Here is a 24,637-nt window from a genome sequence, read left to right on the forward strand (position 1 = left end):
ATAAAACTGAAGCACACGGAGAAAGAAGCCGAAGAAAGCAACTGGACAGAGTTTTAATGACCTGTCGGAAAATACCAAGTCTAAAATGTATTTCTTGGTTCTTGAAGAAGATAGTGATAGATGGGCAGGAAAAATAGTTTAAGAAATATAAGCCGAAATCTTTACAAAGTAGATGAAAGATATAAACTCATAGATTCAAGAAGCCCAACAAATCTCAGACGGGATAAACAAAAAGAAATATACACGAATGCACATTATGAGAAATCTGCTGTAAAGTAATGATGGAAACAAAATTTTAGAAATAAATAAATAAAACAAGTTATATACAGAAAAATGATCATATAAATTGTGGCTGACTTCTCAAAAAAACCTTCAAAACCAAAAAACCACAGTTGTGAGCCATATACAGCAGAAGAGCATCTTTAAAGTACTGAAAGAAAGAAAAAGCTATCTCCCTAGAATTCTGTGTCCAGTAAAAATATTCTTCAAAAATAGAGAAACAAACTCATTATCAGACTAACCAATCTAACAAAATTCATCACCAGCAGTACTTCATAAGAAATATTAACATAAGTTCTTTAAGAGAAGAAAAATGATAACAAATGAAAATCTAAATCTACACAAAGAAATGAAGAACCTTTTAAATGATATCATTAAATAAAGCTCCTGCCTTCATTTGTAAATCCTTTAAAACCTAATTGACCATTTATCAATAACCTCAGATATGCAGATGACACCACCTTTATGGCAGAAAGTGAAGAGGAACTAAAAAGCCTCTTGATGAAAGTGAAAGAGGAGAGTGAAAAGTTTGGCTTGAAGCTCAATATTCAGAAAACACAGATCATGGCATCTGGTCCCATCACTTCATGGGAAATAGATGGGGAAACAGTGTCAGACTTTATTTTCTTGGGCTCCAAAATCATTGCGGATGCTGATTGCAGCCATGAAATTAAAAGACGCTTACTCCATGGAAGGAAAGTTATGACCAACCTAGATAGCATATTAAAAAGCAGAGACATTACTTTGCCAACCAAGGTCTGTCTAGTCAAGGCTATGGTTTTTCCCGTGGTCATGTATGGATGTGAGAGTTGGACTGTGAAGAAAGCTGATTGCCGAAGAATCGATGCTTTTGAACTGTGGTGCTGGAGAAGACTCTTGAGAGTCCCTTGAACTGCAAGGAGATCCAACCAGTCCATTCTAAAGGAGATCAATCCTGGGTGTTCATTGGAAGGACTGATGCTAAAGCTGAAACTCCAATACTTTGGCCACCTCATGTGACAAGTTGACTCACTGGAAAAGACTCTGATGCTGGGAGGGATTGGGGGTGGGAGGAGACGGGGACGACAGAGAATGAGATGGCTGGATGGCATCACCGACTCGATGGACATGAGTTTGAGTGAACTCTGGGAGTTGGTGATGGACAGGGAGGCCTGGCGTGCTGTGATTCATGGGGTCACAAAGAGTCGGACACGACTGAGCGACTGAACTGAATTGAACTGAACTGACCATTTGAAGAAAAAACAAAATAGTATGGATAGTATAACATATGTGCAAGTAAAATGCATGACAATACTACAAGGGTTAGGAGGGGGAGATGGATGTATAATGTTGTAAGGCTTTTACACTGTATGAGACATGGTATAATGTTATTTGACGGTAAACTGGGATAAGTCAGCTATGCACATTTTAAACCTTGGAGCTACCACTGAACCAAACTATTTGTTGAATGAATGGAAAATTTATTCTAGGCATTAAAAACCTATCTTTTATGGGACTGTGGACTGCATTAGATGTGACACTGGTCTTCTCCTGAACATTTTGCTTCAGTGGGATAAGACAGTGGGAAATTTTTCACAAGGGCAGAGGAAGGAGGAATAGGGACCAGAACAGGGTGAATTTTCTGCTTCACTGTGCCTGATACAATGCTCCAATTGTTAGACTGTCAAATGAGATTCAACCAGACAGTACTGTAAATTCCAAGGGAAATAAAACATTCCAGGAAAGTCTTACAGCCGAGACCTGAGCTGGCCTCCTGTGGTGACATTCCATTAAGAAATATTCCAACTTACATTTTATGAAAGGATTAGCACTGACAAAGTATCTTGCTTGTTAACGTCAATACTCAAAAGAAAATTAAAATTTTTTAGGCTATGACTTGTCCTTTACTTTCAGTAGCTGTTTGAAAGTTTGAAAACACCTCATATTTTTCTTTTTTGACTTATGTCTTGATATTATTTTGCGTGTTATCTAAGTGCTGTCCTGGAGAATTAGGAGAATTACATTTTGGGTGCTAGATACGGATACTGCTGTGCCAGTGGAAACCAAATTTTTTGACTAAAGAAAACATAAAATCTGTTATCAGAAGTTTCTATTCATGGTGTAACCCTCAAAGGGTATATAATCAATGAACTGATGGAGTTCCACAAAGCATTATCTACTCCTCTTTTCATTGGAAGATAGAGTAGCTGGGAAACAGAAAAGACTAGAAATGGAGGAGGATCCCTAGTGGAACAGCTTTGAAAGGTATGGAGATGAGTGACACTCTCCCTATCCCTTCTTTCTTAGAGTTTCTCCACCCTTTTCTCTAGTCTTCTGAATAGGATTTCATGGTGGGCTGTTTGGAATCGGTATACAGTGTGTGTAATTACAATAATTTTCCAGGCATGTAGCTCTTTTCTTCCAAAAACAAACAACAAAAAAAAACTAAGTGCAATGTTGAAAGGAAAACATGACTCTCAGAACCTTGGTTAGCATGTAAATCAGAGTTCCTTAACTTGGGGTTTGAGTTCAATCTTGGCTTTCAGGATATTGGTGAGTTGCCTAAAATGGTTGGGAAAACAAGAAGAGGGTCCTTAGAATTATTGTGTGTTTGTTCATGGACAGAGGGGAGAATAAGGTACAAAGAAAGAGTAAAATCCATTGTCATAAAAGAGGCTTTTCTCCTTTAATAATGAAGCAACAAAAAATATTTAATAGTTGAATTAGATCATTCAATCACTGAAGCTAAGAGTGAGAAGAAAAATGAACATAATGAATGCATATGTTTTCCATCTCCCAATCTACAAGGTAAATATTATACACCTCATTCACAGTGATGATTCCAGCTTGAAGAATGTATGTGCTTTCCAGAAAGCAAACAGTTTTAAAGCTTTAAAAGAGGATTTGGAGGAAAATATTTCAGTCACCAAAGCCTTATTTTTTTTTATTTCCCTTTCCTGCTATTGTAGGTAGACAGTCTGTACTCCAGTATAAACCAATCCTTCCATAGACACACTGGGTTCCAGCTCCTCAACCCCATTTGAGAAGATTCCTCCAGCAGCCCTCCCCTCCACCTCCTGCACCAGAGGAGGGTCACCTGTGGCATCTAGACCAAATCCAGCTGACTTCTGTTTATCCACAGACAAATAAGAATGGTTTCTACATTTTCTATATCAATGGGAACAAAACTTTAAAAGAAAAAGAATATTTGTGATATGCAAAAGTAAGAAAGTCAAATTTAAGTGCCCCCAAACACTTGGCTGTCACAGCAAGTCAAACTGCTCTGCAAATTTCTGTTTACTCTCAGTTTCTTTCATACCTCGTGGCACTGCTTCCTGCTCTACACGGGGAGCTCTGCTTTACGGCACCCTGCCTCGTCTGGCTGCGCTCCTTGCCTGGAGTAGGGAGGCTGCAGTGCAAGGGAGTGCCCACTTGGAAGGGGAGAACCTTGGGGATCATGTGCTGGGTAGTTTCGACTCTGGGGTAGCCACTGGATGACTCCAAGCTCACATCCAGGGCCTTTGTGGAGCTCTCCCCCAGCTCCACCCCGGCCCCCAGGTGAGCCTCTAGGCCACAAAGGGCAGTTGTTTGCGCCGAGCCTTGGGTAGGAAGAGAAGCAGAGGGAGCTGTGGGCCTGGGCCTGGTCTGCTTGTACGATCATGTTCTGATCAGAACTCTGAGTACTCGGGAATGTCTTTTGGTCATAAGGAAAGTAAATTTTAAGGGAGGAAGATAAAACCTTGCTTAGCTAACAGATTATTGGCTTGATTTAAAACTTTAAAGTATTTGGACATAAGGTATGTGGATCTCCATTTGAACTCTTGCCTCAGATCCCGTAAATTCTAGGGGCAGGTGAGTCTACATGGCTCACTCCAGTTTCTTATGGTGGCCATAACAAAGTACAAGCTGGGTGGCTTAGAACAGTACAAATATGTTGTCTCACAGCTCTGGAGGCCAGAAGTTCAAAATGGAGGTATTGGCAGGGCCAGCATCCCTGTCTCTTACACGCTGGTGGCCTCCGGCATCCTCTGGCTTGTAGATGGCCGTCTTCTCCCTGTGTATCTCTCTTCATTTAATCTCCCGTCTGTGTGATCTCTGTCCAAGCTTCTGCTTTTTATGAGGGCACCAGTCCTACTGGATTAAAGCTCACCCTAATGATCTCATTTTAACTTGATGACCTCTGTAAAGACCCTGTCTCCTAATAGGGTCACAGTCTGAGAACTTTTGATGAGGACTTCAATATCTCTCTTTTGGGGGTGGGAGTGGGGTGGCACAATTCAACCCAGAATGCCTTGTCACTGGGAACTCCCCAGAGGAGTCTATTCAATATCTTGCTCCCTTTCTAGCTCTCACACTCCAAAACTCTCTTACCATGATTTACTGTATCTTTTTTCCATTGTGATCATCACCTTTTAACATGGTTTATGATTAACTTGTGCATTCAATGTACTGTTTATTGACTATCTCTTCCTATGAGAATATGAGCTCCCTGAAGGCAGGGATCTGTCTAGAACAGAACTTGGCTCATAAAAGGTGCTCAGTAAACACATGTGGAATGAACAATTAGATCCCTGTCACCTTTGTGGGGAAGAAAAATGACCCTTCCTGTCTGGTAGGAATGACAAAGTAGTCACTACACCTAGAGTGATGGCTAGAGAGAGAAATTAAGCAGGAAACCAAGGCTGTGCCTGACCCTCTGAGATGCCTACAGTTCTGTTTGAGAGAATTCTACCAACACAGAACAGTACACATATCTCAAATCTTTAAATTACGCTGAGTTTACGCAAATGCGTCTACATCTAGATGAAGCCTTGCCATTAAAGAAAGAAAGTAAGGAGAAAAAGTTGGAAGCAAAAAGGAAGAGAAAAGAGCATAGTTCTGTCATACAAATATCAAAGAACGTAAGGGGAGAATCAGAAGTTAAGAGTCATTTCAGACTTTCACTTACCTTTGTAAAAAATGCTAAAATCAAATTTACACAGGATTCCTACAATGACTATGAACATGACCAGATGGCTTTAAAGCTGTAGTAAAGTATAAATGATGAGTATCATTTTTCAACTGCTAGAGTGACTAAAATTCAAAGGTTTAATAATATTAAGTGCTGATGAGGTTTGGAGAACCAGGAATGCTTTGGTGGGAATGGAACTTCCAGGGCTGTTTGGCCTTCTCCAGGAGACAAAATACACATCCTGCTCCTTGAAATAATTCCACCTGGTACAGGTATGCATGGAGGTATGTGACAGAGAAAACAGTATGAATGGCTGTCAATAGAGGTTTTAAACAAAAGAATAAATAAACTGTAGTATATCAGTACCAGGAGCTCTTGACCTTGACTGTACCCTAAAACACTGGGGAGCTACTAAGAAGATTTATGGTGACTCCTAGCCTACTGCAGAATAGAATCCTTATGGCCAGATGTGGAATCTGTAGTATGTGCATCAGTATTGTTAAAAAGAAAAAAAAAAGCAACCAAAATTTGGGTTAAGTAACAATGATCTCGGAGAAGGCAATGGCACCTAGGAAAATTCCAGGGACAGGGGAGCCTGGTGGGCTGCCGTCTATAGGGTCGCACAGAGTTGGACACGACTGAAGCAACTTAGCAGCGGCAGCAGCAGCAGCAACAGTGATCTATTCCATGAACACTACGCTATGTTTAAATCGAGTTGGGACATATGTGCCAACATAGGTAGATCTCCAAGACATTATTGACTGAAAAAGGAGAGCTATAGAAAGTCAAGGACAATATGTTTTATGTAAACATACAGTGGTAGGTAGCCTTGAAAATGAGTCCCAGCGATGTCTGACTTCTGGCAGTCTCCTCCCCTCAGGGAGAACCTCCTACCTTTGGATTTACTAATTTGCTTGATGAATAGAGGGTAGCAGGATGTCCTCTTGGAAATTAGGTTACAAAAGACTGGGCTCCCATCTTGGGTGGTCTTTGGATTTCTCGCCCTAGGGAACCCTGTTCCCGTGTCATAAGGCAGCCCTGTGAGGAAGCCTTGGTGGAAAGGCACCTGCAAACAACCACGTGAGCAGGCTTGCATGTTGGTCTTCTGTCCAGGCGTGGCCTTCCAGGGAGCCCAGCTTGATGCCAACAAGCTTGACTGCCACTTAATAAGACACTCTGGGTCAGAAGTACCCAGCTAAGCTCCTCTCTGTCTTTCTGACCCAGAAACTGGGAGGTAACGACATTTGTTGTTTTGACTGCTAAGCTTGCGGTAATTGGTTGCATAGCAATAGATAAATAATAGACACAGGAAATATCTATTTTCAGTGTCTCAAGGTATAGGTATAGAAAGACACAGAAAGGCATATAAAAGAAGGAGACAAAGATGATGGTGGTAATCTCAGGGGTGATGTGGGTCTGGTTGATTTGTTGTTTTTACAAGGATTGGTCAAAGAGATAGTTGCTGTATCTGGAAAGTTTCATTTTTATTTACTGGGAGAATACGCACATGGATTGGTGGTCTAATTAAAAATTAGTAAGAAAGATGTTGTGAGTTGTGGTTGGGAGAGGCAGCTTTTAGTTGCTGGGTTTTGGAGCTGAGAATGAGTGTTTGTGGTGCCTCCAGCAAGATCTTAAGAGCCTTCCACTTGTTCCTCTTTCCCTGCTTAAACATTTATGAATGAGGTATATCTCTGGTTCATAGCCAGTTTTGTCACCAAACTCTCTGGCACAGTTCAGAGCCATTTAGGGAAAGTTGGTTGAAAAAAGAAAGGAGAGGTCAAATGAACAGGTAGACAAAGTACTCTCAGGGAATGAGAATACAGCAACAGAAGTGACCCTGAGACTTCAACAGTGTGTGTGATTTCTTCTCTCATTTCAGTTTTGACAGTTCAGACAAATAAAAAGCAAGCCACATTTCCTAGAAACCCTAGGTGCCAGCCAGGGAGGGGCGACCACTTTAGCTAGTTCTATACTCAGCTGATGGGGGAAGAGCCAGAAGTCCACAAAAAAAGTTTGTGGTTTGCAACTGTGGTTTCCAACAGTTTCTAGTTACCAACGTTATGGCAACCCACTCCAGTGTTCTTGCCTGGAGAATCCCAGGGACGGGGGAGCCTGGTGGGCTTCCGTCTATGGGGTCGCACTGAGTCGGACACGACTGAAGTGACTTAGCAGCAGCAGCAGCAGCATTCATACTATACATCAGGGGCTGTGTGCTGTACACAACTCCCACAATGCAACATTGTGAGGCAGAGACTAGCACACCCATGCTGAATGAGAGGCAGGTCTTTCTAACAGCTCAACCACCAATAGGACATTTTGGGTCCCTTCTAACCTGGAAGCCTAAAAAAGCAACAGTCTAGCTAGAAGGGTGCCTTAGACAGAGAGTTTCATGAATAGGACCTCTCTTTGATTAAAAGAAGAGAAAAAGGGAGGCTAGCAAGCCACTCCAGTACTCTTGCCTAGAAAATCCCATGGACGGAGAAGCCTGGTAGGCTGCAGTCCATGGGGTCGCTAAGGGTCAGACACGACTGACCGACTTCACTTTCACGTTTCACTTTCACACATTGGAGAAGGAAATGGCAACCACTCCAGTGTTCTTGCCTGGAGAATCCCAGAGATGGGGGAGCCTGGTGGGCTGCCGTCTATGGGGTCACACAGAGTCGGACACGACTGAAGTGACTTAGCAGTAGCAGCAGCATTTGCCAACGGAAGAAGGGCAATGAAAGAGTAAACTATAGCTATGCTCTTGCCAACAGCAGCAGGCCATCACTGGGCACCCACTGCTGTGATGGCTCTGGGTAGAATAGTCAGGTTTGTGGCTTTGGTCAACCCACCGTGGCATCAGTGCCCACCCACGTCAAGGAGCAAAGGCAGGTGGCCTCGATCTCCATCTATCCGTTGCTCGTTGGGGCTCAACACACGCCTGGTTCTCCTAGCCGCCTCCCTTCCCCAGGCCTGGCCAATCCAGGCAGCAGCTTCCACTCACCTCTGCTCATACTCCGAAACAGCAATACTGGCCTCTTCTGTCGCTCTTTCTGCAGGGTCTAGCAGTCAACCTGCAAAGAAAAGAACTCTGGAGTCAGGTGGTCCTACACTCAAATCACAGCTGGGCCACTTCCTAAGCTCTGAGACTGTTAGGCAAGTCATTTTACCTCATTGGATGTCAGTTTCACCCTGTCAGCTGGGGTCAATGACAGACTGGTAGTAAGGGGCATGATGTATGAAAAACCTCACAGGCAGGACTCAATGTGGTTTGCGTTTCCTGGCTCTAAGGATTTCATGACTAATCAAAACATGCTTTTCCTCTCTTCAGATATTTGCATTTTAAAAAAGAGTTCGCAAAGATCTTTATAGGTTAGGCATTTGGAGGCAGGAGATAAGGATTAGCTTGAAACTTTCAACACTGCGGGACATGGGATCATATGGAAAGAACGGCGCCCCTGGTGTGCTGAAGGTGGACAAGCCTTTTTTCAGAATCACCCAAAGAGCTCAGTGGAAGAGGCAGGAAAGCTGAATTGCATCCCAACTTATTCAGGGTTTAGATGCCAAATATGTTGAGAACATCCCCTATGCTTCCCAGACATAAGACAGTTCCTGCTGAGGGGGATTTCTGTTTGAACCTATCCTTCCTTCATGAATCCACTTGGCAAAACAAAAACAAAGGCGAGTTCCCAAAAGTTTTTCACATGTATAGAGCTTTTCTTGATGTCAGCCCTATTCTTGCCAAAAGAAAAAAAAAGAGCCTGTTTCTCACACCCCAAGTAACCTTTCAAAGCCACGTGCCTCATTTTGAATGGAGAGGATGAGAAATCACTTTCAGGGAATTTTCCTAAGCATCATGCCTCCAAAAATAGCCCTTTATTTCCTTCTTATCCAATGACGAAAAAGGTTAACAGCAGTCTAAGAGCAAATGGGGGAGAAACTCACACTTTAAAAATAAGGATACGTGTATGAAAAAAAATTAAAAAATTGTATCTGTTTCTGATTGTCTTCTCTCCTGTCTGAGGTATATCAGTGAGTTCTCAGAAGTCAGGCTCACATTTTCTGGGCTCCTCTTGTCTGTGTATAGGGTATTAATAGTCTCAATGGCTGAAGCGCCGTGTCACCATGAGCCTGTGTTGATGAGCAGACATTTGGTTTGATGCAGGGGGATTCTGGGGTTCCTGACTCATTTACACAGGTTCCTCTTTTTTATTTTTTTCTGAGGAAGTCCAGAAAGAGGAATGGCAGCTGATGCCAAGACTCATGGAGGCCTGTGTTTGAACTCTCCTGAAAGACATCACAGTGTCTACTGGACAGCCTCTAGGAAGGCCACGCTGAGGAAAGCAGCAGTCAGGACTCCCCGTGTAAGGAGCTGAATGCTCACTCAAACTATTATAAGCAAAGAGGGAAGGCGATGGCTCAGGCAGCAGGGAAGGACCCCGTGGTGGTCCCCCAAGACTAAGGCAGATCCCCCAAGTCTAAGTGTGAGGGGAGCCGCAGGCAGGACTCACGGTTAGAGCTGTTGTGTCCTGCCCCCAAGCCCTGCTCTCTCACTGGCCGCCTCTATTTTCTGCATTCTCTCAGGCTGCCGTCTCACAAGCTCTCCTCATGAAAAGGGAAGACAAGATGACACTGCTGTTCTGGGCTGACACAGCTGCCTTGTGTGGTCTTCACTTCTTAGCATCTGTCATTCTTCTCAGGGGAGGATTCTGATTGGACTTCCAAGTTCCTGTCACTAGTTTTTGAACCAATCACCATTTCTGGCTGGTTGCAAATCTCGAAAATTGATGTTGTGAAAGTGCTGCACTCAATATGCCAGCACATTTGGAAAACTCAGCAATGGCCACAGGACTGGAAAAGGTCAGTCTTCATTCCAATCCCAAAGAAAGGCAATGCCAAAGAATGCTCAAACTACTGCACAATTGCACTCATCTCACACGCTAGTAAAGTCATGCTCAAAATTCTCCAAGCCAGGCTTCAGCAATATGTGAACCGTGAACTCCCAGATGTTCAAGCAGGTTTTAGAAAAGGCAGAGGCACCAAGATCAAATTGCCAACATCCGCTGGATCATGGAGAAAGCAAGAGAGTTCCAGAAAAACATCTGTTTCTGCTTCATTGACTATGCCAAAGCCTTTGACTGTGTGAATCACAATAAACTGTGGAAAATTCTGAAAGAGATGGGAATACCAGACCACCTGACCTGCCTCTTGAGAAACCTGTATGCAGGTCAGGAAGCTACAGTCAGAACTGGACATGGAACAACAGACTGGTTCCAAATAGGAAAAGGAGTACATCAAGGTTGTATATTGTCACCCTGCTTATTTAACTTATATGCAGAGTACATCATGAGGAACGCTGGGCTGGAAGAAGCACAAGCTGGAATCAAGATTGCTGGGAGAAATATCAATAACCTCAGATATGCAGATGACACCACCCTTATGGCAGAAAGTGAAGAGGAACTCAAAAGCCTCTTGAAAGTGAAAGAGGAGAGTGAGAAAAGGTTGGCTTGAAGCTCAACATTCAGGAAACAAAGATCATGGTATCTGGTCCCATCACTTCATGGGAAATCGATGGGGAAACAGTGGAAACAATGTCAGACTTTATTTTTGGGGCTCTAAAATCACTGCAGATGCTGATTGCAGCCATGAAATTAAAAGACACTTACTCCTTGGAAGGAAAGTTATGACCCAACCTAGATAGTATATTAAAAAGCAGAGACATTACTTTGCCAACCAAGGTCCGTCTAGCCAAGGCTATGGTTTTTCCTGTGGTCATGTATGGATGTGAGAGTTGGACTGTGAAGAAAGCTGATCACCGAAGAATTGATGGTTTTGAGCTGTGGTGCTAGAGAAGACTCTTGAGAGTCCCTTGGACTGCAAGGAGATACAACCAGTCCATTCTAAAGGAGATCAATCCTGGGTGTTCATTGGAAGGACTGATGCTGAAGCTGAAACTGCAATACTTTGGTCACCTCATGCGAAGAGTTGACTCACTGGAAAAGACTCTGATGCTGGGAAAGGTTGGGGCGGGAGGAGAAGGGGACGACAGAGAATGAGATGGCTGGATGGCATCACCGACTCGATAGACATGAGTTTGAGTGAACTCCGGGAGTTGGTGATGGACAGGGAGGCCTGGCGTGCTGTGATTCATGGGGTTGCAAAGAGTCGGACACGACTGAGCCACTGAACTGAACTGAACTGAACTGACTGACTAGGATGGGCCAGGCCTGACTCACATGCCCACCTCTGGCCCAGGCAGTTGTGCTGAGTTCCAGAAAGGGACTGCCAACACTCACAGGACAGGAAAGAAGCAAAAGCTATGATTGTCCACTTACAGGGGCAAGAAAGCTTCCCCAAAGCCACAAGGACTTGCCATAGGGCACAGAAGGGGGAAGTAGAGAGCAATGAAGTGAATTTGCTTCTACAACTGTGCTGGGTTTGCAGAAGATTTCTTCATAGAAATACCAGTGATATGATTGCCATGGAGGGCTTGAGGGGATTGAAAAAAAGGGGGCAAGCTGGGAGAGCTGTGACTGAGTTCTGTGCTCTATTTTTAATAGGGAAAATATTGATACTTCGGATATTTTAAGTATCCAACAATATAAAATATTGCATATTTTAAACATCCAACAATGGAGAAATAGTTAAGTAAATAATAGTATCTACTCACAGTAGATCATCATCAAGAAGTTTTTATGATGGCGTAAAATGAGTGCATGATAATGTTTAAGGCAAGAGGCAAGACACAAAAATCTGTATACTATATGAGCTTAATCATGTACCCCCATCCCTCCAAAAAACAGTAAACAGAAACATACATCTATTAACCATGGTTGTTGACGGACGGTAGGATTATGTACCCTCCATCTCTTATTTCTGTATCTTTTGGTTTTGTTTATTTATTTCTCTCTTCTACAGTGGGCCTGTCTTCCTCTGCTAATTAGAAACAAACAATAAATATAATAAAATCATCAAGTTGAACTTTAGAGATCTGAGAATCACTTGAGGAGATTAAAAAATTCCCAGAGTTCTAGGAGACCAACTCCTGGGATCTGGTGTGGGGAGACAGAGAAGAGAGGCAAAAGGAGAGGATCCTGAGAAACTGAAATCCTTTTTTTTCCTTTGAAAGCAATATTTTTTGAGCAGCTTTACAAAGATTATCTCCTTCAAATGTTTTCAATAACTCTTAAGATGTTGGTACAATTATGTACCCCATCTTTCAGATGAGGAAAGAGAGGTTCTGTGAGGTTAGCTGACTTTCCAAATCACACTGCTGACAAAACAGCAGAGCTGGGCCTGGAGCCTCGCTTTTTTCCCGGCACTGCAGCAGAAGGAAGTGTGGGCAGGGGCTTTAGTTCTTAACTATCACCACACTGAGATCTTAAAGGGAAGGAGAGAGAATGACAATTTTTCCCCAGTAAACATTCCCAGAGAAAGGTCTGACCCAAGGCAGAAAAAGATCACAGTCACACGGAATTTATTTTAGATCAGAGAGACTGCTATCTCTGAGTGTGGCATCAGTTTATGGCTTTCAAAGATGAGACCATTGAGGCCCAAAGAGGGTAAGTGACATGCCCAAGGTCACACCACAAGTGAGTATTGTTGCCGAAGCCAGTCAGGCTTATCATTAGTAGTGGAGGGCTCTTTGGGGGTCATCACATGACAGTGCATCGTTTGCTATAAAAAGAAGCAGGCACCTCAGCTGGAAGGGAGCATCCGTGCCTGTCTCCGAGAAACATACATCCCCGAAATGGATCTAGAACTGCAAGGGATGGATGTGGTAAGGACTTCCTGATAATGACACTGGAAACTCTGTTGTTTAATTAGTGTTCAAATGTCAAATATAAATTAAAGGCATTTTTATGAAAAAGGTATGAAAGAGCCTTTACCTATGTCTTCAAACCCATATATATTTTTTCAACGTATTTCATTTCTGTTACACTGGGCTGTAGGTTGCCAAGGAGACCGTTATTGGCAGAACTAAGTGGTTGGTGAATAATTAACTGTCTGTGCTCAGCAAGGTTTGAAGAAAGAACTTCTCAGGGCATCTCTGTAGACTTTGGGCAGAGTCAGCCTCTGTCCACAGCCAAGAGAGGAGCGAGGGGTCAATGGCCACAAGAGAGGTGGGTGAGCAAGACGGAGGCTCACTCCTCCCACAACAGTAGACTCAGAAGCGGTCATTGCTGTTGCTGCCATGTCCCTCACACTTGACCAATGCAGGGCACCCTGCAGGCCATCCACTGCCACCCTTTGCATTTTCTTGCCTGAGAGGCTTTCTGGAACCCAAAGTCTTGATTCTGCCCATGACAGGCTGCTGCTGCTGCTGCTAAGTTGCTTCAGTCGTGTCCAACTCTGTGCGACCCCGTAGACAGCAGCCGACCAGGCTCTGCCGTCCCTGGGATTCTCCAGGCAAGAACACTGGAGTGGGTTGCCATTCAGGCTATAAGTTCCAAAAAAACTGGGAGCAGCCCTCAACCAATGAATGATGGAGGGAAACGGGGGTGCTCTCCCCTGGCACCCATGTCCCAGGGGGATTTAGCTCCCCAGTCCACATGATTTTTCGCTAACATCTTCTTTCTTGGTTTCCTTCCTTTCCCTGGCTTACTCCTCTTCTCACCAGTCAGTGCTTCCTGAAACCATCTCCTAAATCAACTCCCTGTGTCCAGATCCTCATCCCAAGTCTGCTCCTGGAGCAACACGAACTGAGATGATCACACGGGGAAGCAAAACCTGGGAGGGACTCAGGAACAGGGAGCAGCAGTCTCTCATCTACTGTTCTGTTCTGCTTTCATGTGTAAAATGATGTTTGGTAACATGGGATTTCTTGAGTTCCCCTCACCCTTTTTGGTTTTTAGATTAACCTAAACTCAAATGGTGAAAGTGAAAGAGGAGAGTGAAAAGGTTGGCTTGAAGCTCAATATTCAGAAAACAAAGATCATGGCATCTGGCCCCATCACTTCATGGGAAATAGATGGGGAAACAGTGAAGACAGTGTCAGACTTTATTTTTTGGGCTCCAAAATCACTGAGGATGCTGATTGCAGCCATGAAATTAAAAGACGCTTACTCCTTGGAAGGAAAGTTATGACCAACCTAGACAGCATATTAAAAAGCAAAGACATTACTTTGCCAACAAAGGTCCGTCTAGCCAAGGCTATGGTTTTTCCCATGGTCATGTATGGATGTGAGAGTTGGACTGTGAAGAAAGCTGATCTCCGAAGAATTGATGCATTTGAACTGTGGTGCTGGAGAAGACTCTTGAGAGTCCCTTGGACTGCAAGGAGATCCAACCAGTACATTCTAAAGGAGATCAGTCCTGGGGGTTCATTGGAAGGACTGATGTTGAAGCTGAAACTCCAATACTTTGGCCACCTCATGCGAAGAGTTGACTCACTGGAAAAGACTCTGATGCTGGGAAAGATTGGGGGCGGGAGGAGAAGGGGACGACAGAGAATGAGATGGCTGGATGGCATCACCGACTCGATGGACATGAGTTTGAGTGAACTCTGGGAGTTGGTGATGGACAGGGAGGCCTGGCGTGCTGTGATTCATGGGGTCGCAAAGAGTCGAACACGACTGAGCCACTGAACTGAAACTCAAATAACTGCCTGCTCTCAATGACAATTCCCCTCCAATAAACACCCTCCAGGGAAAAAAATAAAAGGATTTGAGGGGCTCCAAAGCCATGGTGAGAGTGTGAACCAGCTAAAGAGTGCTTGAGCTATAGCTCAGAGTTTATATTCCCAGAGAAGATTATGATCCAAGACAGGAAACACCATAGTCATGCAGAATTTGTTTTAGATAACAGGACACCTGTAAAAGTGTGGCACCATTTTATTGCTCAGATAGTTGCCACTCAGCCTCAGCCCAGGGCTGTCTGGTTTCTCCAGCTAAAAGTGCAGAGAGAACTGAGTAGAAATGAAAAAGTCTCCTAATCTTCTAGCACTTTCTGTCTGGACCTTTCTAGTTCAACTTCTTTTGGTGTGAGAGTTTCAAATTCCAGCTGAGAAGACATATAGTCAGACATTTATTTGGCAGATTAAATAATATTGAACATCTTTCAGGTTCTCAACTAATATTTCTGGTTATGTAAACAAGAACTTTGAATTATAAGCGCCTTTGCCCCTTGGTTATGCAAAGGACAGGATCTTAAATTTCCTAGAGAGGACTGGAACTTTCAGTGGCATAGAGAAGCAGAAACCACCCTCCGCCTTTCCTCAAACTCACAGACTGCCCACATTCCCTCTGAGCTTTTATTCAATTCTACTCCACAGAATACACACAGTTAGAACTTAAACCTTTGTTATTCTCCAGTTCATCTTAAAATCTGCTAATGAAATATCAATCTGAAAGCTTTCTCCATTGTCACAAAAAGTTGCAATTCCTAAATACTTAATAATACAGTGATGTTGCTATTGCATTCAGATAGTGGCAACTTTCTTTGCCAACATCTAAAAATTTCCCAGCAATCTTGACTCCAGCTTGTGTTTCTTCCAGCCCAGCGTTTCTCATGATGTACTCTGCATATAAGTTAAATAAGCAGGGTGACAATATACAGCCTTGACATATTCCTTTTCCTATTTGGAACCAGTCTGTTGTTCCATGTCCAGTTCTCACTGTTGCTTCCTGACCTGCATACAGGTTTCTCAAGGGGCAGATCTGGGTTGTTAAAATGAAGACTCTTCCCTCTGCCTACACCCGCCCCCCAAAAGTTTCTAACACTTGAGCTGTCTTGCCAAACACTGCTGAGAATTACACAGCAGCAAACCATTGATTTCCCACTAGCAGCATTGTTTACTTCTGCAGCCTGGGAGAAAGAAGCAGTTTTTTTGTTTTTGTTTTGTTTGTTTTCCTTTTTCAGCTGGCTGGTCATTTTTTTTTACAAAATCACCAAGGTTAGGCAAATATAACAGAGAAAGAATGTGTTCATCATTAAACACAATTTCTGGGTATATGGGCAGGACACTGAAAAGAACTAAGAGCACAGGCAGACAGACCTGAGTTCAAGTTCGAGCCCCCGGACTCCTCAGCTGGGGAATTTTGGGCAGGTTATCATACCTCCCTGAGCTTCGGTTTCCTCATAGAGTTAATGTGGCAATGAAAAGGAGATAATATATAGGAAGTGCTAAGCTCAGTGCTGGGCAGAGTAACCACTGCTTTTCAGTTAACTATCTCATTTCTTCTTCTTGAAGTATACACAACACCATCCAAAACAAGAAGGCAGGAAGGGTATTGTGGGCACGTGCTTTTGCCTGCCTGTCACTCTTTCCTACTCCTTCCAAGCACCCAATTCTTTTTACCCTGATGGTAATCTTCTGTGTGTGTTGGGTGAAGACTACTGTCTTCTTTTCTTTTCAGCCACAAAGGTGGGAATTTGTCTCAGGCTTTGGCGAACCTCTTGTCCCTGCCTGAACCACGATGGTAGATGCAGGAATGAATCCATGAGTCAAAATGCCTCTGTTCTAGAGTCTTCCCTGGATATTTTTTTCTGGCTGGAGATGTAATAGTTCACTCAGTGCTAAGTCTGTATGGGTGAGGACTCTGTGCATATGACTGCTGCCTTTCCTGCTATGTCAGAGTTTGCTCAGAAAAGCAGAACCTGTAGAAGATATATATTTGGGGTGATTTGCTAATGGTTTGGCCTTTTGTAATTGTAAGAGTGGTTCATCGTCCATGGGAAGGTGTTCTTTCTGGGTCGAGGGCAGGAAGCTGAGGTCTGCGGGGCAGGCTGTTGAGAAGGAAACATGGGCATAAAGTAGGGGAAGCAAAGATAAACTGAATTCTGTGAGGATGGGCAGAAATTTATGCAGTGAGACTAGGACCCACACTGGTCTCACCCCACCTCTAAGTCATCCACTTCAATGATGGAAGTAAGCTGGAGGAGAAGCTGACTCCTCATGGAGCTATAAAAGCACTTGGCCAAAGAGTAAGAGAAGGTGAAGCTGCAGCAGAAGTTGGAGACGTATGAGCCCAGCCCCACAAGGTGAGTAAACAGGCAAGTGGCAGTATAAGCAAGCCACAGAAGCACCTCATGACCTGCACTCGCCTTCCAAGCATGAAAAGAAATATGAATGACACTCTAGTTCCAATTCCAAATCTCATACAAAAAGTCTGTGGTTCATACTAACCTGGAACTATAGACAGAAACGAATTATGGAAAATATAGTTTCAGTTTAGCTAAGCGGACAGACCAAATTTACTATACTGGCTATATGATGAGAAGCATTCAAGAGAAGGGCAGAGGGGAAAAGCCCTAATGATGCCTTTTGAGTCTCTGGATACAGCCAGGCCTGAAGCTGTAACTATCTATCCCTAGAATTTCCACTTGTGGGAACCACTGAGCTTAAGCTGGTTCAAACTGTGATTCTGTCTCTTATAAAGAAAGTGGCCTGACCAATATAAATACCTAGTTCATCTTCCAATAGCAATTTAGTTCAAAAGTTGTAACAGAATCCCAGTGAAGATACTAACTTTGGTATAACAATTAGGAACAAACTAAAAATCCTGGGATAATAGGGAGTAACTGATACATAGCATTTTCACTTTTCATGGGTAAAAATTTGCTCAGAACTGGTAAAAAGGCTTATGTACAAAACATGGTTAATGTCTTCCATTAACATACCAAGTGACAGGTATAGTCTTTGTAGAAGGTAAGCTGACACATAGGAACCCCCAGACAGAAACTCAAAGGTGCGGAGTCCCCATATTTCAAAATTTCAAGGGATTTAAGAGCCCTGTTTCAAGAACCAAGGGAAAAATATATTTCTTACTATATCACAAAATCATATTTTCCAAGCTTTTTAGGTACAAGATAGTGTGTGCCTGTGAATGGGAGACAAACACATGGATAAGACAGGGATCCCCTCAAGGTGCTCAAAGAATCACCCTGCTCATCCTAGATACCAATTTTCTAATTATGCAATCAAAAATTTCATTACCTTCTGCAAAAGCCATCTCCCACTCCACATTGATCCTATGATCTACCAAAGTTCCCATGTATTTTTCTTCTTTTATATATATTAAAGTCAACTGCTCCCTAACCAAGTTCTTTCCTTCAGTAAATGTTTTAAATTTTTAAAAATGTTCTTCCAATTTCAAAAGTAGTAAATGCAGCATACCGAAACTTTAGGACACTATGCCAAAAAGTTCTATTTTTTTTTTTTTTAACTACTTTTATTCTTGGGTAGTGACTGTCTCAAGCCCTGGAAGGCCCCTTGCCCAGTAACTGCAGTATGAGTAGGTAGATGGAATGGACCTCAAACCCTATACCATTCTTTGTTTTCGGTCCTCCCATGAAGATGGTACAAGCCATCTTCATCTGTTACTGGGCAGTTACTTTTTAACCAGTCTTATTATCTCTGCTTTCTTGTATCCCCTTCACAGCAATCAGAGTGTCACTCAGAATGTCAATCAGGTCTATGGCCATACCACCCTGAACATGCCCGATCTTGTCTGATCTCGGAAGTTAAGCAGGGTCGGGCCTGGTTAGTACTTGGATGTGAGAATGTCAATCAGATCACTCCCCTCCCTTGCTAAAATCTTCTCATTTATGATTTGTCACAGGTGGAACGTAACCCAACACATCTGAGAGTCTAGAAGGCTTTGTCTCCCTCTTGACCTCATTTATCACGCTCCAGCTTCCTGGGGATTCTCTCTGACCCTCAAGCATGCCCAGTTGGTCCCCCTCAGGCTCTTGGCAGCAGGCATGTTTTGCCCTCCTCTGGCTGGCTTCTTCTGACTCCAGTCTCAGATTACACATCCCCATTCCTGAGAAGCTTTTGCTATCCACCTTGCTCAAGAAGTCTCTCCCCACCTTTCCACCACTTGTTTATAACTCCTTTCCTGCCTTATTTTTCATCATTTCACTTGTCAATACCTGAAAATATATTGTATGTTTCTGAGTTTACTGACCTCTGAGTCCCTAAGCATGAAGATCCCTTAGGAGTAGGTTGTTGAGAGACCCCGTAGTAGAGTAGTTCTGGTAGCTTTCTTCAGATCTAAAGGTGGGAAAAGGGCCCCATAGTGATTTGCCATATTTTGTTGACTGCCTTTAACCCTGCCCTCATCTTTGTAAACAATATCTTCTTTATTAAACTCTCCATCATTAACCCAACAAATCAGCCGTTTCCTCCCTCCCAGGTGCTTGACTTAGGTTTTAACTTGACTCTGGGGACAAGGGCAGAGGTATGTGTCCTGATGAGAGACGCTGAATCATCAAGGCTAGTCCTCTGCTCTTTGGCCCAAGTATTAGGACTGTCACCTTCCTTCTGATCTTGCAGTGTTCTTTCATTTCCTTCCATTGCTCAGCATCATGGAGGCACAGGAATTAAGAGTTAATGAATCTCTAAAAATTAAGCACTGAATCAGGCCCTTTATTTATAGCTCATTTTATAAATGTGAATTAAAGTGGGCCAGTCTTATGACACACTCAAATTTATTATCCCCACTTGATGGCTTGGATAGTTAAATACTTCAGTGAATAAACTTAGAATTCATTAAGTCTCATTTGGTCATATTTCATATATTTGTAATACACTCTCTTCCCTGGCAGTTTTCAAACAAGAAAATTAAGCCTGGCTCTGAAATTTATGGATGTATTCTTCTAATACTCCTTTAATTAGAAACTCCTATGTGGTTTCCTAAGCAAACCACCCATGGAGAAAACTTATAGGACTGGGGCTCCTATTGTTTGACTCTTTCCTAATTCCTTTTTTTTTCTCTTAAACTCTCATTAGTTCAGAAACACCTGTAGGTAAAGTTCTGTAGAAACACAGCTAGGAGGGCCAACTTTTCACCTTCAGGTTGGCCTTAAGCAGGTTTGGTAACAGTTAATTGGTTTAGTTTTCACTATTGAATATTAATGGAGTGGAATTAAGTCACAAAGTTCCTGGTCGATGGGGAGCTTTCTGAGAGAGTTTAAAGACCACAGGTGATTGTATTTGAGGAGAAGGAGGCTACCCTGCCCTGCTTTCATTTCTAGATGCAAAGATCTCCCCAAACCCATTCTGTCCAGGCTTGTGCTGTGTATGGCTGCCATTCTGGATATTGTGTTAACTACTTGTGGGAAAGGGGAGGGGGGAGAAAAGAAGAGAATGTGGCAAGTATCCAGGTGTGGCATTTGAGCAGAGTTTGGGTTGCCCAACTAGCCCTATTAAGTGTGCCTGGTATGAGATATCACGCCAGGACTCTGGACTCAGTGCTTATGGGAGGAATCACGTACGAGGACGAGGGAGTTAGATGTGTCTAATATTTTTAGCGCTAAGTATCTTTGGCCTGAAACATAACAAAGAGCACTAGAGGGAGTCAAGTCAGCCAACAAATATGTATTCAGCACCTATAATGTGTGCTCCTAGCTCCAGATACTGGATACAGCGCCCTGACCAGGCAACTAATGCTTGGCACAGTGCTTATTATGGGCTAAGCATCATTCCCAGTGTTTGACACGTATGGTGGTGGTGGTTTAGTCACTAAGTCATGTCCAACTCTTTGCGACCCCATGGACTGTAGCCTTCCAGGCTGCTCTGTGCATGGACTTCTCCAGGCAGGAATACTGGAGTGGGTTGCCATTTCCTCCTCCAGGTATGTGTATATGTATATATATACACACACAAGCAAGAAGGAATTCTGCCAGCAAATTATTTTATACTTGGACCGCAGCCCTACCCTGTGTTTCTAGCCTGCTAGTCTACCTTGCAGGTTTCAGATTTGTACCTCCACAGTCACATGGACCAATTCCATGTGAAATCAGTCTGTCTCCATATGCATATACACATCCTATTGGTTCTGTTTCTCTGAAGAATCTTGACAAATACAATGGTTGGGAACTTGAATTCTGGAGTTATACTGTTGGAAGTCAAAACTCTTTTCTCCAATTTATTGTCTGTATAACCTTGGGCACATTAACTTCTCAGAGCTTCAGTTTCTTCATCTTTAGGTTGGGACTCCACTTAATTTTCACATTACCCTGGGAAGTAGGTTCTAATACTGTCCCAAGTGCCCATCAACAGACAATTGGATTAAGAAGATGTGTAGATATATATACTACAGAATACCACTCAGCCCCCCCAAAAGTATGAAATGCTGTTATTTGCAGTAATGTGGATGGACCAAGCGAATATTATGCTTAGTGAAATAACTCAAATACTTTAACATATTACTTATATGTGAAATCTTAAAAAAAAAACCCAAATGAATGTATATGTAAAACAGAAACAGACTCATAGATATAGAAAACAAGCTTATGATTACCAAAAGGGAAGAGGAAAAGGGGAAAGGGACAAACTAAGGGTATGAGATTAAGAGATACAAGCTACTATATATAGCATAGATAAGCAACAAGGATATACTTACTGTACAGTACAGGGAATTATACCTTTATAATAACCTATAATGGAATATAATCTGCAAAAATACTGGATCACTATGCTATACATCTATGTAGCTAACACAATATTGTAAATAAGCTCTGTGTGTATGTGTGCTCAGTCACTTCAGTTGTGTCTGACTTTGCGACTCTGGATTATAGCCCCTCATGCTCCTCTGTCCATGAGATTCTCCAGGCAAGAATACTGAAGTGGGTTGCCATTCCCTTCTCCAGGGGATCTTTTTAATCCAGTGATCAAACCCAGGTCTCCTGCATTGCAGGCGGATTCTTTACCACTGAGCCCCCAGGGAAGCCCCAAATAAGCTATACTTCAATTTTTTTAAAAAAAGACACAATCCTGGTCCTTGAGGGATTTGTAGATTCATTATCAACACTTCTATAACACAGTAATAAAGCACAGTGGCTAAGCACCTAGGATTGGCAGTCAGAATATCTGGGTTTAAATCCTGGCTTTACTTCCTACTGATCATGTGACTTTGGGCAGTTTGATGACTTTTTCTAGACCTCACCTGTAAATGATAGACAATGATGACGACAGTAAAATAGAGCTAACATTCATCATGTCCTTACTGGGTGCTAGGTCCCAGACTCTCACATGTATTACCTCCTTGAATCCTCCTTGAAGTCTCTGAAAACTAGTTAACTTTTACCAACTCCATTTGACACACAAGGAACTCAGGTTTAAGAGGTTAAATGCCTTATTAGGAGAGAGGAGTGGTGGTAGTGAGGAACTGCTGAGGACCCCTACGTACTGGTCCTGAGTAGCCCTGGGCCCACCTGGCCATGCCCATTGGGGTGGTGCCCATCTGATCCTCTGAACCCTGGAAGGCACAGAAGAGCCCGTGCGAACTCCAAAACTTGATGGCCAGGGTGTATAAATCAAACACGTGCCTCCCGCCTGGGGGAATGACAAGCTCCCTGTGATTACTGCACTGTGAAAAATGTTAGCCTTCAAAAGGTTTCCTCCCTTCCTATTCTGTTAACACTCACACAGAGGTCTATTAGCAGCGCTCCCAGCCTGCTGGGGATGCTGGCAAGGCCACGAAAAGAACCCACTCCCCCAGAAGATCTGGCTGCGTTTTCCGCTCCAGGCTGCTGGCACGTGCCACCTGCCCAGGTACCCAGACACAGGATTTATTGTGCTCTGCTGTGTTGGCTCTCAGGCCTGCCCTGGGATCTCACAGTGATAGACACATGTTTCATGGAGAAAAATTTAGGCCACTATACAACAGGGAAGGAGAGAGAGAGCACAGGAAGACGGAGGGAAGGGGAGGAAGAGCAGATCAGAAGGCCAGGGCTGTAAAAAAAGATTTGTCCCATCCCTGAGCTTTTAGAAGCAGGAAGCACTTGCTGACCTAGAGTTTACAGCTCAGGGTTTCAGGTGGCTGTCTTCTCTGAAGTCGAAGGAGGGCGGTTAGCTCGCAGACACAGTTTACTCATGCAGGGGCTGTGATGAGGACAGAAAGAAGTGGAGCTGGTAGGGCAGGAAAAAGCCAGAATCCCATGTGATGAGGATGACCCTTTCCTTCCCACCTTTGGCTCCATAAACAACTCCTGCTGCTGCTAAGTCACTTCAGTCGTGTCCGACTCTGTGTGACCCCATAGACGGAAGCCCACCAGGCTCCCCCGTCCCTGGGATTCTCCAGGCAAGAACACTGGAGTGGGTTGCCATTTCCTTCTCCAATAAACAACTCCTACAGGGCTACATCTCAGGAGGAGATGTTCCAGGTGTGGGCCACTGGCTGGAGCAGGTCTGAGAATCCTTGGGTACCAGTTGGTGAAAGGTAAGTACAGAACTGAGGAGCCATGATTAGAAACTTTTAGCGTGATCTAATGCTCCCAAGACATTCCAGTATATGATCACTGACTTGTCTCATTGACCATGACATAGACCAGTTTGGGTGTTGAATTTCAGCCTGTGGTGTGTGTGTTTCCCATGGCCTGAGCTGTATATCACTCCTGCACAGTCACAGAACATCTCGGGTAGTGAGTTTGACAAGCACTGTTGAAGAGGTTATTAGTATGCCTCTGTAGTCACTAAGGTGCTGTGCCTTTATGAGTCTCGGTTTCCCTGTCTGTAAACTGGTGATAAATCATGTGTGTCCTAAGGACTTTTGGAAGATGAAATGAGATGCGGTGTGTCAAGAGGTTAGCAAGGTAGCTGACAAATGCTGTGCACTCAGTACAAGTGAGCTCTTGTCACTCGGTCATGGAGAACAGACAGAGCTTTCAATCTGGCTTGGAACGAGGTGTCTCCGCACCACAGATGTCGGGGGAAGTGAGCACAGTCTCAGAGACTTGACCCACAGCAAGCCGAGGAAATCTCCAAAAGCAAGACAGAGGGGCTGGTCACGCGCCAGGGAATGAAGATGGTAAAGCTTCTTCCCTCGGCTGTGAACAAGCGAATCGATGGTGAAGGAAAGCCTCGGGTCCTCGAGTGCTCTAAAAGCCGATAATAAAATTTAAAATCAATGGCAGAGCTGACAGTAAACCGATGGCAGGGCCAGAGGCCAGGAATGAAGTGTCTCTGTGCAGGAAGCAGGCAGACAGCCTGGGCAGCGATCCTCAGAACAGCACGCTGAGCTTCCAGGTAAAAGTATCTGGGCGCCTGGGTTTCACAGAGATCCTGCCTCCTGGGCTGGCACCCCGACATGGATACAGGAGGTGCATGTGGGAAAGGAGCTGTCGAAGGAGGAAGACCTGGATCCCAGGACTGTGCTGCCCTATTCACTCGGCTTTTGGAGATATGGAGCCAGAGCCTGGGAAATTCTATCTTATACTGTTAATTTCACCTACATTAAAAAAAAAGGAACAGACAATGCAGTTCAGCCACATTTTCATGGGCCAAATGCATCCTCTTCAAATTCATGGGCTGAAACTCTGATCCCTAACATGATGATGCTAGGAGGTAGGACTTTTGGGAGGTAACTGAGTTATGAGGTCATGAGGGTGGGAGCCCCATGACAGGATTAATGTCTTATAAAAAAGAGGAAGAAACTAGGGCTCTCTTTCTCTGCCATGTGAGGACGCAGCAAGAAGGTGGCCATCTGCAAACCATGAAAA

The 24,637-nt window shown here is 43.6% G+C and overlaps 1 protein-coding gene across 20 annotated transcripts in view; it reads right to left on the reverse strand.

Moving 5' to 3' along the window:
- LOC129548017 (uncharacterized) overlaps positions 1 to 24,637 on the reverse strand; it is a 291,573-nt gene that overhangs the window by 94,752 nt on the left and 172,184 nt on the right. For 19 of the 20 annotated variants that reach the window (XR_016036205.1, XR_016036204.1, XR_016036203.1 and 16 more), the window contains one exon: positions 8,196 to 8,265. The gene's annotated coding sequence lies outside the window, so the exon portion shown is untranslated. Of the gene's footprint in view, positions 1 to 8,195; positions 8,266 to 19,101; positions 19,188 to 24,637 lie in introns of all 20 variants that reach the window. The other variant, XR_016036190.1, reaches the window with a different exon arrangement.

Source organism: Moschus berezovskii, chromosome 24 (assembly GCF_049115385.1).
Source record: "Moschus berezovskii isolate FMDL1 chromosome 24, NW_MosBer_1.0, whole genome shotgun sequence".
NCBI lineage: Eukaryota > Metazoa > Chordata > Mammalia > Artiodactyla > Moschidae > Moschus > Moschus berezovskii.